Genomic DNA, 20182 nt, shown 5'->3' on the forward strand with positions numbered 1-20182 from the left:
TTGATTAGTGTAGTCATGGGAAATGTTCTGTGTACTTTCAAGCCTTCAGATTCCTCAGGCTATTCCTTCTCTCATATGATGTCTTTAGTTTCTTTCTTTTGAAATTTAATCCATCATCTTCTATAGGCTATCTCTGTTTCAGTGTTTAAGGTATTTTGTATATTTGGAAAGATTGTTCTATTATATCCTCATTAAAATGATAACATACTTCTCTGGTGGCTCAGTGGTAAATAATCCACTTGCCATTTCAGGAGATGCAGTTTTAATCCCTAGGTCAGGAAGATTCCCTGGAGAAGGAAATGGCAACTCCTTCTCAGGCAAGAATACTCCAGTATTCTTGCCTGAGAAATCCCACGGACAGAGGAGCCTGGTGGGCTACCGTCCACAGGGTTGCAAAGAGTCAGACGTGACTGAGCCACTGAGCATGTGAAATACAGATTAGGTAAGAAGATCAAGTTTATAGGCACATGTATGCATATAGAGGGGCTTCCCTAGTGGCTCAGATGGTAAAGAATCTGCCTACAATGTTGAAGACCTGGGTTTGATCCCCAGGTTGGGAAGATTTCCTGAAGGAGGGCATGGCAACCCACTCCAGTATTCTTGCCTGGACAATCCCCATGGACAGAGGAGACTGGTGGGCTACAGTTCATAGGGTTGCAAAGAGTCAGACACGACTGAGCGACTAAACATAGCACATGCATTTAAAGAGTTATTTGGTGAGTAAAATTCAATATTTATTGACTAAACAGCTTATATAAAACTTAGTTGTAAAATATTTGGTGGCTCTGTCTATATGGTGAAAATTATTACAAACAGATTTCAATTCTTTCAAAGCAAGGGACAGAAGACATTTGCTTCAGGTCAATATTCATAAACATAAATGTGGAATTTAATTATACTTGATAAATTACTTAATTATGCATTGTGGATATATTTACTAGGGTTGGCTTAGACGTGATAGTGATAAAGCTACATTGACTTCACAAACATAAAATATAATAATCAATAAGTTTATAAAATATCAATGCATGGCCCATTAGTTCATTGTGGGTTAATTAAAATATAAAAATATATATAAAAATTATAATTTGAAAGTTTTTAAAAACCACAAATATATCCTTCCACTTTAGATACAGTAAAATACAACATTTATATAAAAGTGAAAAATGTTCTCCATACCAAGAAGAAATATGTACAAAACTCTAATCCTGTTTATGTAAATTTCTCTACCAATAGACTCTTCAAATAAAAACAAAAACCTATATAAATATCTCCTTACTTGTCCCATTAAAAGTTCTTTTACACCCTGTGATGTTTCTCTCTGTGTGAAACGTTAATTTTCTTTAATGGCATCTTTTCTGGAAGTGTGAAAAAATTCAAGTCCAATTTGATTCTACTCTATGTACTTCACAGGTTTAATAAAAATAATCTCATTTGCTTAACATTTGCATGAAATTACAAATGTTGAAAACTATAACATTTTGATTAAATGTTCTACACAGTATCTTGGTAATGTACATTCTACTACTGAGCAAGGTGAGGGAGAGAAAAAATATAACCTTTACTCACATGTAACCAAATGATCAAAAATATAGATCTGAGCAATAATAAAGAGCTATATAGATTCAGATGTATCTTAGGCATTAAACTTGACTGAGGGAATAACTCCCTTTTGGTTTCCCGCTTGGTTGCTCAAGACACTAATTCTCAGCTCTGAAGATTATCTCACACTCCAGTGGCTATGGTGCCTTAGTATAATCATGTGCTGTGAACTTTTCTGTACTTCACAGATTCGCTGTAGGGAACAGAGCAGTCATAAAGAATAAAAACCTACAAAAGCTACAGCTGGCTTCATCATAATAGCCTCTGTTTAGATTTCAAAGAAACTCCCACAAATTGTATTTTAATCAGAATTCAAACAGAATGTAGATTTGCAATCTAGGGATTTCTCATCCCTGACCAGTTCTTTCAAGATAAACGCACCAGATATTATACTGTCAGATATCGTGAGTAAAGATATCAAGTTCCTTCTTGTTTTCTCAGTGTGGACAAATGTAATTTTAATTAAAATGTGATAAAGGAACTTGAAATTCATATTAGAAAATAATGTGCAAAATTCTCTACAAAATATTTTAAACAAATGCGGGGAAAGATAGTCAAATATATCAATGTTATTCTCAAATGAATTTATAGTTCACTAGTAATAAAAATCTCTAAAGGATTTTAACAAAACCATATTCTTAAGTACTTAATTATTACTTAACAGATTTCTAAATGTAATTCATATTTGTGGGTAGTAAAAATAAATGTGTTTAATTTTACTTTCCCAAGCAGATTAATGATTTTAAGCCATAGACCAACTATTTGTATCAATAAGCATGCAAACACATAATATATACTACCTAATTATACAATTAGAGACATTTCAGGAGAATCAAGTATAGAATTATTAAAAGCAATGAAATAGTGCAGTAATATGATATATACAGGCTTTTTGTATTAATATATATACTACATAATTAAAACAACCAAACAGAAAATACTAAGAAAAAAAATAGTCTGTCACTGTTTCCATTGTTTCCCCATATGTTTGCCATGAAATGATGGGACTGGATGCCATGATCTTTGTTTCCTGATTATTAAGTTTTAAGCCAACTTTTTCAGTCTTCTCTTTCACCCTCATCAAGAGGCTCTTTATTTTCTATTCACTTTCTGGCATTAGGGAGGTATCATCTGCATATCTGAGGTTATTGATATTTCTCCTGGAAATCTTGATTCCAGCTTGTCCTTCATCTAGCCCAGCATTTTGCATGATGTTCTCTCAGTGTAAGTTAAATAAGCAGGGTGACAATATACAGTCTTGACCTACTCCGTTCCCAATTTTGAAACAGTCTGTTGTTCCATGTCTGGTTCTAACTGTGGCGTCTTGATGTGCATACAGGTTTCTCAGCAGGCAGGTAGTGTGGTCTGGTATTCCTCTCGCTTTATGAGTTTTGTTGTGGTCCACACAGTCAACGGAGAAGGCAATGGCACCCCACTCCAGTACTCCTGCCTGGGAAATCCCATGAGCAGAGGAGCCTGGAAGGCTGCAGTCCATGGGGTTGCGAAGAGTCGGACACGACTGAGCGACTTCACTTTCACTTTTCACTTTCATGCATTGGAGAAGGAAATGGCAACCCACTCCAGTGTTCTTGCCTGGAGAATCCCAGGGACGGGGGAGCCTGGTGTGCTACCGTCTATGGGGTCATACAGAGTCGAACACGACTGAAGTGACTTAGCAGCAGTAGCAGCCACACAGTCAAAGGTTTTAGCATAGCCAATGAAGCAGAAATAGAGGTTTTTCTGGAATCTCCTTGCTCTTGCTGTGATGTAATGAATGTTGGCCATTTGATCTCTGGTTCCTCTGTCTTTTCTAAATCCAGCTTGAAAATCTGTAAGTTCTTGGTTCATGTACTGTTTAAGCCTTGGATGAAGGATTGTGATATATGTTCGCCCTAATGATGTCTGTGCTGTGCTGTGCTTTAGTTGCTCCGTTATATCTGACTCTTTGTGACCCCATAGACTGTAGCCGCCAGGCCCCTCTGTCATGGGGATTGTCCAGGTAAGAATACTGGAGTGGGTTGCCATGCCCTCCTCCAGGGGATCATCCCAACCAAGGGATGGAACCCAGGTCTCCCACATTGCACGCGGATTCTTTATTGTCTGAGCCACCAGGGAAGCCCAAATGATGTCTAGTGCCATCGTAATTAGAACTCCCAAATATATTTCAATAAAGCATTAAAAGTTAATTCAAAATCCATGTGAAAATTTGCAGTAATACCCAATGACATATTTTAAAATAATACAATGAAAAAGGACTTAATCTTTAAGACAAAGATATGTTATTCAGTCATAAGCATTAAAACATAATGAGGTTAGTTAATGCATATAGAAATATGCCTCTGATAAGAAACAAAAAATTCAAAACCAAGCTTGTTCATATTGATTTATTAGGTTTATGTTAGTGAAGAAATAATGTATCATTTTGTACTTCATAATTTAGAGCTCATCCTTTTATCATACACACAAAAAAATTTCAGGTGTATTAAATGCTAATAAGTTTTCCACAGAAAAACATAGAAGAAGTTTTCTAGTTCTGAGTTAGGGAAAAACTTCTTGAACAAATAACAAAAAGCAAATTTAAAACTATGCAAATGAGTAAGAGTTTGTAGTGACAAATTATAAGACAAGTGATAAACTTTGAGAGATATCTTCAAAATGTATGATACAAAAGAATAACTATTCACGGACTTCTGTTGTGGTCCAGTGGTTAATTCTTCACATGCCAGCACAGGGGGTGCAAGTTTGATCCTTGGTTGGGGAGCTAAGATCCACATGTCTCATGGCCAAAAAACATTCAGAAGAAGCAATATTGTAGCAAATTCAAGACTTTAAAATAAAAATGGTCCACACTAAAAACCTTTAAAGAAAGAATGACAATCCAGGTTATGTAAAGGACTCATAAAACAAATAGAAGACCAAGTAATGAAAATTTGGCTGAGGACATAAATGACATTCTATAGAAAAATAAAAAGAAGTGGTTAATAAGTTTATTGAAAAGCTAGTGAATAGCCTCACTAGCATTCAGGGAAATATGTATTAAAACAGTGAAGCATAATTATTTCTCCTGAAAGACTGGCAAAATTCTTGAAGATATAATGTTCATTATTGGAAAGATGACCAAGACACAGGTATTCTGAGAATCTGTGAGAATATGAATTATCATTGCCTTTTGGAAGGATCACTTGGAAGTATCTACCTAATTTTTTAAATGTTTGTTCTTTCGAAGCTCTGGATTTACAGGAAAGTTGTGAAGATAGTACAGAGTCCTACTATTCCTTATTCATTTTAATTTATTATTAACTTATTATATTAGAACATTTATTAGTCACAACTAATGAGCCAACATTGACACATTATTAGAGTCTCTATTCAAAGTTTAATTTTTTTTTTTTTTTTACCTAATGTCTTTTTAAATTTCTGGGATGGCATCACCAGCTCAATGGACATGAGTTTGAGCAAACTCTGTGAGATGGTGAAGGACAGGGAAGACTGGTGTGCTGCAGTTCATGGGGTCTCAAAGAGTCAGACAGAACTGGGCAACTGAACAACAACAACCATATGTGATACCAAGATACATGAAGTCATCACGTCTCCTTAGGTTTCTCTAGACTGTGACAGTTACTTAGATGTTACTATTTGTGATATCCATGACAGTTTTTAGAAACAATTCTTAGGTATTTTGTAGAAAGACTTCAGTTGGGACTTGTCCACTGTATTTTATGATTAGACTCGGGTTATGGATCTGGGGAAGGACTACAGAGGCACCATTCTCACCACATTTTCTCAAGGATACATGCTAACAACATGATTATTGTTATCAGTGATGAACTTTGCCACCTGACTTAGGTATTTTGTCAGGTTTCTCCTCTGTAAAACTACTCCACTTTCCTTTCATTTTCAAACAATCATTCTGCACAGTCCACATGTAAGGGATGCAAAGTTTTATTCCTTTTTCTCTATATTATATATATTTTTAGGATTTTTTCTATGTAAAATATTTTTCTATTGTACACTATTTTTTCCAATCATTTATGTTTAGCACTGTATTATATCTCAATTTCTTCTAATAATAAGGCACTTTTTCATTTGTTTTCTATATCCTGTTGATACATATCCCCAGTATTCTCAGTTCTTTTTTGAGTACTTTCTTTTCTCCAGCTCATCTTATATATTTCTTTTCCCAGCCTTAGTATCAATCATTTCTCTGAGAAATTCTGGTTCCTTTTATTGGAAGAATATGTTAAAAAAAATGAAAACCAAGGCTTGGCCACAGAGCTAGCTGCTAAGGGGGTGTCATGTATCTAGACCCTCTTTTCTGACAAAGCAAGAAAACTTACATTTATATACTAAATCATGGGTATATACATACCCAGAAATATTTTGAGGTGTTTACATCTATATTTATATTAAGTTAAATACAAATTTGTACTGATGTTTCTGCAAATCAGCACCCCACTAATTATTATACCTTTCCCCACAACTTACCACTAACCTTGCATATCAACAATGAAAAATCTAGCCCCTTCACATTCCAGATATTTCTTAATTATTCAAACCCATTGTATATGTGTAATATTTGAGAATTGTTGACATTATGGGAAACAACTTTATCAACTACAGGACAGTGTTTTTCTATAGTCTTTTTTGGCTTTGTTGTTTAGTCACTTAGGTGAGTTCAACTCTTCTGTGACCCATGGACTGTAGCCCACTAGGCTCCTCTGTCCATGGTATTTTCCAGTCAAGAATACTGTAGTGCGTTGCCATTTCCTTCTCCAGGGGTTCTTCTCAACTCAGGGATCAAACCTGCATCTCCTGCATTGCAGGCCCCTTTATGGCTTTAGTCTTACAATATTAATTCATTTCTAGAATTCTGTAATTCAGCATCGTATTATTCCATGCATTTCAACTAGGTTATATCATACATATATAAGGCATTCAGATTATTTTATCAAAAATTTTATTCCATTCCCAAATATCCTGATTTCTTAAAAGATTTTTAGAAAAAAATTATATAACTTGAGGTTCAATCTTTGTGTTGTACAGTTCTAAGGGTTTCTGCATGCATAGGGTCATGTACAGTAATCATACAGAATAACTTAACCACCATAAAATATCACCTTCCATCTTTCCAAACTCCTGGTAATTACAGATCAACTTATTATCTCTAGAATATTGCCTTTTCATAATTTTATATAAATAGAATTACATCTATGTAGTATTTTTCCTATTGTCATCTTTAACTTACCAATTTGTGATTGAGATTTATCTCCTTGCTTAGCTTTGAAGCTCATTTTTAAAATTGCTAAATACTATTCTATTGAATGGATGTACTACAGTTTATTTATTCATTCACCTATTGGAGGTCATCTTGGTTCCATCTGGTTTCTAGAAATCATGAATAAAACTTCTATAAGCATTCAAGTGCAAGATTTTTCAAGTGAAATTCAGTTGGATATGTCTAGGAATGTAATAGCTATAGCCTGTGATAAGTCTATATTAAGCTATGAAAGAAAAACACCAAACTGGTTTTTGTAATGGCTTTGACAGTTTACATCTCCACCAACAATGAATGTATTGCTATGTTATTTCAGCTTTGTACCTTCACTAGTAATTGATATTGGGGTGTGTTTGTGTGCGTGTGTGTTTAGTTGGGGGAGGGCTTTTAGGTATTCTAATAGCTATGTAGTAGTATCTTATTATTGTTTTAATTTGCATTTTCCTAATGCCAAATGACAAACCTCTATTCACATGTTCATTTGCTATCTATATATATTCTTGGTGAAATTTCTGTTCAGATTAACTGCCAATTTCTTATTGGGTTGTTTGTTTGATTTTGAATTGTTTGTATATTTTTGGATGCAAGTTCTCTGTTAGAAAATATATTTTAAAAATTTTCTATCAGTTTTTAGCATGCTTTTTTATTCTCTTAACAGTATCTATGTCAGGTAAAGTTTTAATTTTAATAAATGTCACCTTTGAAATAATTTTCATTACGGATTTTCTTGTGGTGTTGTATCTAAAAGCTCATCACCCAAGCCAAGATTGTATAAGCATTCTATTTTTCTTTGAGCAGTTTTATAATTTTTCACTTTATGTTCAGATCCCTAATATAAGTTAATATTTGTACAGGGTTATTGGAAACTATTTTTGAAAAGAGTATAATTTTTCTCTGAGTTGCTTTCGTTTCTTTATCAAAGGTTATTTGCCTATATGTGTGTAGGTAATTTCTGGAGAATTTAGTTGCATTAATATATGAGTCTATTCTTTCATTACCATACTGTCTTGATTATTGTGAACACACAGTATGCCTTGAAATTGCATGGTGAATTCCAGCCTTATTTTACTCAGTATCATGTTAGTACTTTGTCCTTTGTCTTTTCATATAAATTTTTAAGTCAGTTTATTGATATGTAGAAAATATCTTGCTGGCATTTTCATTGGGATCATATTGAATTTGTGCATCAAACTGTATAGAATTGACATTTAACATTATTGGTTCTTCCAACCTATGAGTACAAAATACTTCTCCAATTTTTATTATCTTTAATCAAACTTTTATATTTTTTAGCATCCAGAACCTGTAAATATTTTGTTAGATTTGTTTTAAAATTCTAATTGTTCCTTTCATTAAAGAAAGTAACTAACTTTTATATAGTGAGCTTTTTATCTCATGACCTTGATATGTTCTCCTACTAGATTCAGGATTTTTGGTTTTAGTTTTGTTTTTATATAATCTTTGGGATTTTTATGTAGAAAATCATATCATCTGTGAATAGAGTTTTATTTCATTTCCAGTTTCTATACTTTATGTATCATTTTAAATTTCTTTCACAATAAGATGCTGAATAGGAGTGATAAGATAGTACATTCTTGCTTTGTCCCTGATCTTAAAGGGAAAGAGTTTGACTTCACCATTAAATTTCATGTTATCTGTAGAATTTTCATATATTCCCTGAGGGGCATCCCTTTCTCTTCCAAATTTCTGAAGAGTTTTTATTATGAGACCATGATGAATATTATGGAGTTTTTCTGTATTATTGACATGTACATATTTTTTCATTATTCAATCTGTTTATATGATGAGTAGTTTTAATTATTCCATGAATGTTGACCTGGTCCTGAATTGATGAACACCACTTGACTTGATGTACTCTCCGTTATCCCTTTAGATTTTTGTCTAACATTTTGTTAAGAATTTGTTATGTGTATGTTTATGAGAATCTTACTTTCTAATACATTTTATTATTGTGCTTTATTGGTGTGAACTAGACAGTTTACACTGTAAGTGATTATTATACAGTTGAATTAATACTTATTTCATATTCATTGTATTTTCTTTTGTTTTTCCTCCTCCCCTCTTTCTCATTGTCTCTGATTTAACTTGAGTATCATATTCAGTTCCATTTATCTCACTCCTTCACTTATAATCTCAGTTCAGTTCAGTTCAGTCGCTCAGTCGTGTCCAACTCTTTGCGATCCCATGAATTGCAGCACGCAAGGCCTCCCTGTCCATCACCAAGTCTATTCATGTTTAAATGTCACATTTTATTTAATGTGAACATTTTAATATTCATATCATAAAGTCAGTTGTTCAGAATGGTAGAAAGACTTCTGTTTTGATCTTTGCCATCTACAACAAGGATAGTTTTAATTGGACTTAAATTCTCTGAGCTTATTTGCTTTTTATGTATTTAAGGAGAGATCATGGCTGTATTCTTTTTTAAAGAATTATTGAGCAGTACAAAGGTAAAAAGTTCCTGACACATCTATCACATGTAGTATGGACAAAAATTAATATTTATTACTGTTACAATCTTCACCAGGGAGGCAGTTCTTCTAGAAGTTTATGAAGAGAGTATATTGACAATTCATTACTGCTTTGAGTTAGATTACTATTTTTTTCTCAGTTACAGTCTAGCAAAATAACAAGTTAAAAGTTATCACTTCAATACACAGTGTCAGCCAACACATAGAAAAATTTGCCAGAAAACAATATTTAAGTAAAGAGAGATAAGATTTAAGGATTGTTCACAGACAGCAAAACTTCAGTAGATAAACAGACACCATGTATTTATTTGAATACAACTGTTAAATTTATGTACATAAAATAAAAAGATATTGGAATTACTGAAAGGGGACCAAAAACCGGCAGAAGACTCTATGAATAACTTTTTTTGATAACTATGACATTCATTAATGACTGATTATATTTTAAAAATTGTTTTCTTCAGCAACTATTCCAAGAAAAACAAATACTTTTTATAGTGAAGTTGAAATAATGTTTTTAATAATATCATAATGACAATTGTACCAATGGTTTATAGCCATGTAATTTTCCCAATGTTATTATATTGGTTTCTCAATCATTCAATGTTGAGATGTTCAATTTTAATAATATTAACAATAATATTTATAGAATGAGGATACTATTAAGGAGATTCCATAATTTTGCAGTTAGTTTCAATTAGAATCACTGATAGCATCTAGGTTATTTTTCTTATTTTTAATTCAGGACTCTTTCTCATAGAAATCCTGCTGACATCTTTCAAAATCAATGAATCAACAATTGATTTATTGAATTTGCCAGTGAATTGGATACTGGTAAATTCTCTAGCAGATACAAAGTTGGGGAAGTGCATAATCTCCAGTTTAGTTAGGAAAAGAAAAAAGTGTATATGAAATGCTAAGCAAAAGAGTATCCATGGAAAGCTAAGAATAATTACAAAATAATTATAGAAGAAATTGCCTTAGCATTTTAAAATGAGAAATTATATTGAATTGATATGCAATTGATAACCAGTATGACTGAAGAAAGCATTTTGTGTACTATATCAAGTTTTAGATAAGACTACCTCCAGAAAATGCTTTGGTGTGGAACTTAAAGATATGATTCTGTTTTTTTTTTTTTTTTCCACAATTTTAAAGGAGACACTGATTGTGAGTTTACATATCAACTGGAATAGGATAAAAGATGAAAACTGACATATCAAATACATATACAATATGCTCACAAATATAAAATGCTACCAGGTTTTAGTCTTACTTTGAACACTCTCTAACATTCTTTCTTGGAGCATAAAATCTAAAATTGAACAGTAGCTCTCTAAGCAAACAATAATAATAAACAGCAGAGTATGGTAAATTTCTGAGAGAGCACAGAGTATAGGAATTTAGTACATGGACAAGTGGCATCAAAACAGAGTTCAAAAAAGACTTTTTTGGTTACTAATTTTTTTTTAATTTAAATTGATTGGTGAGAGGATATTCTATATTATAAAGAGGGAAAAAGCAGCAATAAACAGAGTCATGCTTATTGTGAAATAATCTATGACCTTATTTTAATAATTTTCAAGTATAAAAGTGAAAAACAGGAGACTGGCCCAATGCATTATAAACCCTGAGATTTAACTCAGTGAATTAAAATTCACTAATTTTGATGAAAAATGTTACAGACAAATTATAAAAGTTTCAAAATAGCCCAAACTATCTTCTGCACTTGAAAAAGATTATAAAGAAGCTGTCTTGTAATTTATATGATCACCCCAAGAGCCCACACTTCATTTTATGTCTGATTATAATAATATCTGCATGTATAATTCTCCATTGGCAGTAACAGATTGGTTTCAGAAAGCAAGAAATTAACAGCAAACAAAGAAAATACATTCAAATCCCTTGCCACTAAAATCAATAAACTGACCAATTTTAAAGCTGAGCTGTTTTATTATGTAGTAATGAAGTTTATTTAGATTTTTGGCAACCACATTATAGCTCAGGGATTTATCAACCACTCTAAAACAAGAATATTTACATACTTCTCTAACTAACCCAATTACTCTTCAGACAGAAATATCTACTTTTTTTCCTTTGAATATTTAGTTTTTTAAATCTTAAGTCTGTTCACTGTTCTCAGTCTTACCGAATAATTAGGTCTTTTATTTTGGTGTTTGACAGCTTTTTTTAAAAGCTCACATAAGCTTTTTTTTTTTCCTAGTATGCATTTTCTTAAGAAAAATTAACATCATTTTATTTCTGGGTTCAGTTCTATTAAATCAGCTCAACTAACTTTCAGTTTATGATTATCACAAGCATATATTACTACCAACAGCTAGAAATCAGAGGAGAGAGGATTTTACAGTTTAAAACAAAAACAAAAATTCCAGTCCCTGCTTATACTGTAAGAATGTCATATATATTGGATATCTTATTACATCATGAGTTTATGGTCGGTAACTAAGGGTTTTGGGGAATACAAAATATAAAATTATTTTTGAACTGATGTTATCAAAAGACAAATTTAATCATTCAAGCAGGATCACTAAATATGGATATATTGCATAGTACAGAATACATAACTAAACATGTAGCTTCTGCATAGCAGATATGATTTCCATCATTGAAATCTTTATTGATGCTCATTATCATACATTTGGAAAGATGAAAACTGATTCCACCCTAGTAAACCATACCAATAGTCATTAATTTTATAAAAAGATAAAATAATTTTCCATTTTGAAAATTATATAGGATTTAACCTTTTAATAGGAACAACAGGTATACAATGTGCTTCTATAAATCTAAAAATAATGAAATATGTTTAAGCTTAAGTGAACTGAAAGCATAAGTTTCCAATGAAAAAAACTTTGTTTTTATTCAATAGCATATGCTTCAGATTCTTTGGATTTTATAAGAAATATAAATTTTTATTACTTTATAAATAATTATAAAAATAAATACATTTCAAATAGAAATAATCTGTGATATTAGACTATGTGATCTATGTGTTGGTAATTAAATATTTCACTGAGTTCATGCAATGAGAAAAAAATGAAAACAAACCTAGAAGCAATCCCAATAAAATGAAATAAATAAGAAATTCTGATATATACATAAACACATTATTTCTTCCTGTATGAATATATTCTTATATGCATATATGTGTATATATGTCCTTCTAAAGTATGATTGCCTAGAGTTGCAGTGAGTTCAATAACAAAAAATGACACATTGGTGCCTAAGAGAGAGAGATTTCTTCAGAAGGTAAGCATTTTTATACTAGTTAATAGTTAAGATAGTCTAGCTCATTGCAAGATGAGGTAAGTTAATATCATTACTTTGTATTTATGCATTGCCACTTTCCAAGAGAAGATAATGCTTTTTAAACTATAACTAACTAAACCTATACTCATGCTGAACACAGAATTATGTCAATGAAACTACATTCAAAAATAGCAAGGAATCACAACTACCCACAATTTCAAAGTTAAAATGAAATAAAGTACAACTCTTGAATACTAAACAATTTACTGATATAAAGAGGAGAATGGTTTCCATGGTTAACTCTAAAAATTCTTACAAAAGCTATACATCAAAATACAGTTTAGAACATTAGTTAATATGAATTGATTAGAAACATATGAAGTTCTGTTTAAAAAAACTAGAACTATTGACATGTATTGATTATGTTTTATTCATTTATTTGACTTTAAATTGAACATTTCCATCCCCCTCTGCAAAGCATGGATTCACTTATTTCATATTTGAAAGTTACAAACATTATCAAAAACATTACTATGTCAAAATTATAAAGCATACCTTTATCGCTTATTCATTTCCTCATACTATCACCATTTTAATATATACTCACAATTTTAATTTTTATTAAATTTTTATCTAATAGATTTTTTCCAGTTTCATTTTACAACTACTGTGAAATATATAAAAAATAAATTCTAGTGAATTACTCAAGATAATATTAATTTAAAAAATCAAAAAGAAAAATAAAAAAATTATACATATATGTGTATATGTATATGTATATATATACATATACACACATGTATCTTCTTATTTAACATATTTAACATTCCTAGTTGTCTTCAGTTTTCCTATGGATTCAAGATGTTGCTGAGTAGTATAATTTCCTTGTCTGAAATACTGGGTAATTCATTTCCTATTTTCCTTTCTTGTATAGTATCTCTATTATAGGCCCCAAAATAAAACTTTATAGATGTTGTTCTTTTGCAATATTTTATTGTTTTAAATTAGTTAAGAGAAGGAAGTGGAAGTGGAAGTCACTCAGTCGTGTCCAACTCTTTGCAACCCCATTGACTATACAGTCCATGGAATTCTCCAGGCCAGGATACTGGAGTAGGTAGCCTTTCCCTTCTCCAGGGGATCTTCCCAAGCCAGGAATTGAACCCAGGTCTCCCGCATTGCAGGTGGATCCTTTACCAGCTAAGCCACAAGGGAAGCTCGGAGAAGAAAAATTTAGTTATACTGTCTTTTATAACTACCTATATAAATATGCTGCTTCATAACTATTTTAGATAAAAGTTACTGCTCTGATTTAATTTTTAAATAATCATAAACAGAAAGTTTCAACTTTGCGGTAATTTAAATATTAATTTGATAAGTAAACTCCGTTTATGGTTTTCAAACAATTTAAATATTTATATTTAGTTTTTAATAATTCAGAAAATCCCCATTCCTTATTACTAGCCAATATAGATAAAAGTCACTGATTTTTGAATAAAATATTTTAAATAATCTTTTAATTTAATTGATTTATTTATGGCTGCACTGGGTCTTCGTTGTTTCATGGGCTTTTATCTAGTTGTGGTGAGCTGGGGCTACACTTTGGTTGTGAGCAGGCTTCTCATTGCAGTGGCTTCTCTTGTTGTGGAGCATGGGCTGTAAGGAACACAGGCTTCAGTAGTTGTGGCATGGGGTCTCGGTAGTTGTGACTCCCAGGCTCCAGATCACAGGCTCAAGAGTTATGGCATATGGGCTTAGTTTTTCCATAGCATGTGGACTCCTCCTGGAGAACTCCAATCTGTGTCTCCTGCCTTGGTGGGTGTATTCTTTACCACTAAGCCACCAGGGAAGCCCCAAAGCTCACTAATTTAAATCAAATTTGCTTTCTTAAGTCCTTTCGATAGAAATGTAAGTGTTGGGTATACATTTTAAAGGTCCTATCCGGCTATCTTATTTAGTGTATATAACTGTAAATATGGAAGTAAAGTTTTTATTTGCCAACTCTACCTAAAAACCAGGCGTCACATATGTTTCATGGTAACTTTCACTCACGTAACCCCCAAATTGAATTTTAGTTTATTTTGATTCTGAGAATTTTGAGCTATACATGTCTATTTTATTCTTCTGGTTACAAATAAGTACCAATTTAAATGGTGCATGAGCTTTAAGGTTTTGCTACAAGGCTCACAGTTTTACAAATATTTGCAAAGTTTGACAGCAACTTGTTTAAGTGCTGATGGGGTTTGCAAAATTCAAGTAGCTGTGAAAGTCTGAGATTGAAAGCATTTCCTATTAACTGCTGGGGGAAAATGGGGCAGTTTCACACACCTCAAATACAAATATGAATTGTAAGCCTTTGGTCACAGGCAGTATAATTCAGTTTGAAAAATTTCTTTTATTTTTGAGCTGAGAGAGATGGTTTTTCAAGTTGCTGTGTTTTCATATTGCTATTATGAACTAATAAGTTACTTTTTTATGAAATGTGAATACTGTGATTAATAAATGTTATTACAACCAGTAACACTTTTAAAGTTGTATATAAATCTGTTAATGTATTTTTTTAATGGTGTATAGGAAAACACTGCTTTTCTTTCCATTTTCAATTTTTGGTAAAGCATCAAGATTGATCTCTGAAATAAGCAGCCATGTATTACCACTTATCTCTTCACATTGGCTCTGCAGCATGTCTGCATATATATATATTTTTTTTTTTTCCAGGGCACACTTTGATGCATGAAGCACACAGGAAACTGCTGTTTAGCCATTAGGAATCTTTATGTTTTCTCCAAAGAAAACAATTTATACTGTTTCTATTTTAAATGTTTGAAAGTGGCATTAATAGTACCCTTCCTATTAAAATAAAGACAATTTATAAATAAATTCTCCTTTAGAAAGAAAAATTGACCCCCAAAAATATATTTTACCAGAGTTTGATGATTTGTATTCCTCATAGATACAAATATGCCTATTTTGTAGTTCTAAAGCAAAACCTTATTCTACTTTCTACTCAGAATTTATATTATGGAGATACCTGCATTTTTTTAAGCAGTAGCTCTTTATCTAGAAGCTAAAATCTGTTCTTTATAACTCAATCTAAAGTAAAGTTGCCTAACAGTCTTTGAATACTTAAGATTTTATTTTATAAAATAAAAATGAAAAAAAGCAATGGACTTAATATAAAAAGTGGTAGACTTAATACACAGGCTGTAACTGGACTGAATAACCCACCTGTAACACTAGTGCTTTGCACTCCAGGGAAAATTTAAAACATTTTCTTAAGGCTTTTACATATATATTGGCCCAGCATATAACATGCAAACATTGGTAAGATCTACAGGCAGTTATTGATAATTCATGTATTGGTAGATCCCAAGTTTACCAAACATTATCAAAAGATACAATCAATCATTTACAGCCAAACATAGTCGTGTGGTGGTGGTTGTCATTTGTCTTTTCATTAGAATTAGTAAAAAAAGGGCTACCAACTAGGAAAAAGACTACAAAATTTTTATTTTGGATTATTTCTATATATTCTGTATCAAATAGTACAATGTTAAGAGCTCTAAGGGAACAGGAAATGGCAACCCACTCCAGGATTCTTGCCTGGAAAATTCCATGGACAGAGGAGCCAGACAGGCTCCAGTCCATGAGATCTCAAAGAGTTGGACACGACTGAGTGTGCACAAGAGCTCTAAGGACAGAGATCTAAATGGTTTGAAAGGTCCAGTTTTTAGGTGTTTGATTTGATATTATATATATTTTTTCTTTCATCCACCATCATTTTTATTCATCTTGAAGAACTTCCTGTAGCTTCTTTGTGATGTAGGTTTTCTTACATCTAGGATGAGAGTACATAAAACCCTATAATATCTACCATAACACTTCTATCCTGGATACTCCTGAATTCTAACCCCTGTCTCCTTGTATAATCTAGCTGCTGAAATAGCTGCTCAAATATTTAAGATCTTTATTACTTCTAATTTTAGCCTTGGAAACTTGCTCTATCCAACCCATTAGAATTTAGGGGAAAAATTGTAGTTATTTACTGAATTTAAAATTATTTAAAGTAGTGCTCTCTAAAGGAAGGGGCGTTTACCTTAAGGATTCTTTTAATGGGGCTGAGAAAAACCCCAGTGTTGAAGAAATGAATTTTTTTTATTTTATTGTTTTAAAATTTTCAACTTGGCGTTTTTTTTTCAATGGATATAATACAAGAGTAATGTCATATGTGTACATATTTTATTAATTTTTTATATTTTAATAAAATAAATCAAGTGACACAGTAAATTAAAAACTAAAATTCAACATATATGGTATTAACACATTATGTCTGTGTGCACTAAGTCGCTTCACTCATGTTCGACTGCATGAGACCCTATGGACTGCAGCCTATCAGGCTTCTCCATCCATGGGTTCTCCAGACAAAAATACTGAAGTGGGTTGCTGTACCTTCCCCCCTCACCACCACCCCCCACCCACCACCACTCCAGGGGCCTTTCCAACCCTGGCATCAAACCTGCATCTCATATCTATCTGCATTGACAGGCAGGTCATTTACCACTAGCGCCACCTGGGAATCCATTAACACATTAGAAAACTAATAATCAAGAAGAAAATTTAGGAGAAAATATCCACCTAGGAGCATAGAATGGAATTTTGTATGGAAAACATAGAAATGAGTCTGAGAGTTCTATATTGCTAAAGGCTATCTGTTATGTAGTTGAAGATACAGAGAAGAGGATGAAAGGAGTAAGACATAAGCTTCACTGAAGAAACGCTGGCTAAGAATTTTCTAAAATAAAATAAAATATATCAAAATAGTGCTACAAGCAGTCTTACAAACTTCAAAGCCGAATTAATATTAAGAAAATAATATTTAAGTATATCATGGTCAAACTGTTGAAAATTAAAGTTAAAAAATAGTCTTAAAGAAGCAATAGAAGATACATATTACCTTCAAAGTCACAAAATAAGATTGACAACATACTGTTCAAAATAAGGGAAATCAGAATGAAAGTGAATAAAATATTTAAAAGACTAGGCAAAAAGAATTCAGTGTAGAATTCTATATCAATAGACAGTAAAATAAAGCTACCTTACTGAAGTAGAGAAGAGAAGGCCAAGTGAATTACTTGCCAGTATACCTATGCTAAAAGAAACAAATAATAGGTCAGGCAGAAGGAAAATATTCCAAGATGGAAAAATAAAATTTCAGGTACAAATGAAGAGCACTAGAAAGAGTAAATATGTGATAAATAAAGGGATTTTTTTACAGACTAAGAATAATAATACCTCAAATATAAAATATAAATACAATTAAAATATATATAACTTAAAGAAGCCAGAAATCAGAAGAAGACAGTTAAGTAGAGTTAAACTGTAATATTATGTTGTATCATTTTGAAATTATTCAAGTTAATCGTACAGGTTTTATTTTTTATAGATGTAAAATATTTTATTTGTAAACGGTGATATTCTAAATCTGTGTCCACAAATTCTAAAATCGATAACACTCTGTATACTTCAAAAAATTCGATTATTGCCAACATTAGATATTTTTATACAGAACAGAAAGCAAAACAAAAACCTAGTAGGACAAATACTGGTAGGATGTCAGAATATTGTACAAGAGAAGATAAATATTCAAGAAACAAATTTCATACAGCTATTTATCGTGAGAAAAACCTATACAATCAGTTTATTCTGTAAGATAAAAATATATCATGCTATATACAAGCTCAGAACTGCATCACTGAATATACCAACAACTTATAGTCCACTTGAATTGTGCACACAAAAGCTTCATTTTATACTTAGCCTGTAAAGTGTCAGTGCCAGAATTTAAAGTACAAAATAAAAAGCTAACCTGGTTCAAAATGCTGATTAAGTTTCTACAGTGTGTTTTTTTTTTTTTTTCTGTTGTTATTATTGTTGTTTAATTAAAGAAATTTAAACAGTTTATAGAAACTGTAATTTTAAAATTACATCTTCTGAAACATTGCCAGGGTCTGGAGTTGCAAGCAGTCACATCTCTCCTTTTTTTTTTTTTTCTTTTTTAAATTTTTTGTGTTAAATAAGCTAGAGAGTTAAATTTGAGTTCCTGCTACATATCCTAGTATGTTTACATAATTGTGTGTGTGTGTGTGTGTGGCTTGTAATAAAGTTCTAATCAAAACTACTTTTGCTGAGGAAATTTTCAGCTTCCATTTGGGGGTGTTTTTAAGCAGTTATTCAAAGTTATCACAAATTGCAAAAGCACAAAAAACCTGACTAAAGAAGAAGGGATGCAATAATATAATGTGAAGAAATTAGTTTAAGTTACCAAAATGGGTATAAAAGTTGTAGTCACAGCATACACTCCATTCTATTAGAAGTAAGGTGTATAAAGCAAGTAAGTACTAATAGACTGTAATTTCCAAAAACCTGTAGTATAGATTTTACAGATGTTTTATAGTACAGATTTTACAGATGGTTTATTGTAATCTCTAGGACACCCACTGAAAGTGTAATATTGGAGTGCATAAATACTATACCAATATAGCAGAAAAATAATATTTGTCTAGTCTAAGGGATAAAAAGAAAGGGAAAATGAAGGAACCAAAATGATGAGACATAAAAGAGTAAGGTGATAGACTTAACCCAAATATGTAAATGATAATATTAAACAGAAGTTTTCTTTTCTGATTAAAAAAAATAAATGATTACTGCAGTAGCTTAAGTAATGACCCCACAACAAGCAAAATTTAATTTCTGGAATCTGTGTTAGCTTATATGGCAAAGAGGCTTTGTAGATGTTGAGGATCTTTAGATGGGTGATTACCCTAGATTATCCTGGTGGTCTCTTAATACAATCATCATTGTCCTTCTCAGAAAGAGGCAAGGGAGATTTGACGACAGCAGTAAAAAGAGCCATGCAGCAATACAAGGTTGAAAAAGTGATGTTGGATGAGGCGGTGAGTCAGAATGAGGATAGCCTCTGCTGCTGCTGCTGCTAAGTCGCTTCAGTCCTGTCCGACTCTGTGCAACCCCATAGACGACAGCCCACCAAGCTCCCCCATCCCTGGGATTCTCCAGGCAAGAACACTGGAGTGGGTTGCCATTTCCTTCTCCAATGCATGAAAGTGAAAAGTAAAAGTGAAGCCGCTCAGTCGTGTCGGACTCTTAGCGACCCCATGGACTGCAGCTCACCAGGCTCCTCCATCCATGGGATTTTCTAGTTTCCAGAAAAAAGCAAGGAACAGAATCTCTTTTGAAGCCTCCAGAAGAAACCAGCCCTTCCAGCACCTTTATTTTAGTCCTATAAACTGATTTTGGACTTCTGCCCTATATAACAATAGTAAAATAAATCTGTATTGTTTTAAGCAATAGGAAACTAAAACAATTGTGTATAAAAAAATAAAAACCCACTATACTTTGTTAGAAAGCATTGAACATGCTGAATTAGAGAACCATTCTAATGAAAACAGGGTTAATTTATTGCGAAGAAAAAGAAGCCTAAATACATTTAATAACAGACTTGAAAAACATAAAGCTAAAATTTATACAC

The sequence above is a fragment of the Capricornis sumatraensis genome, chromosome 17 (genome assembly GCF_032405125.1).
Source record: "Capricornis sumatraensis isolate serow.1 chromosome 17, serow.2, whole genome shotgun sequence".
NCBI lineage: Eukaryota > Metazoa > Chordata > Mammalia > Artiodactyla > Bovidae > Capricornis > Capricornis sumatraensis.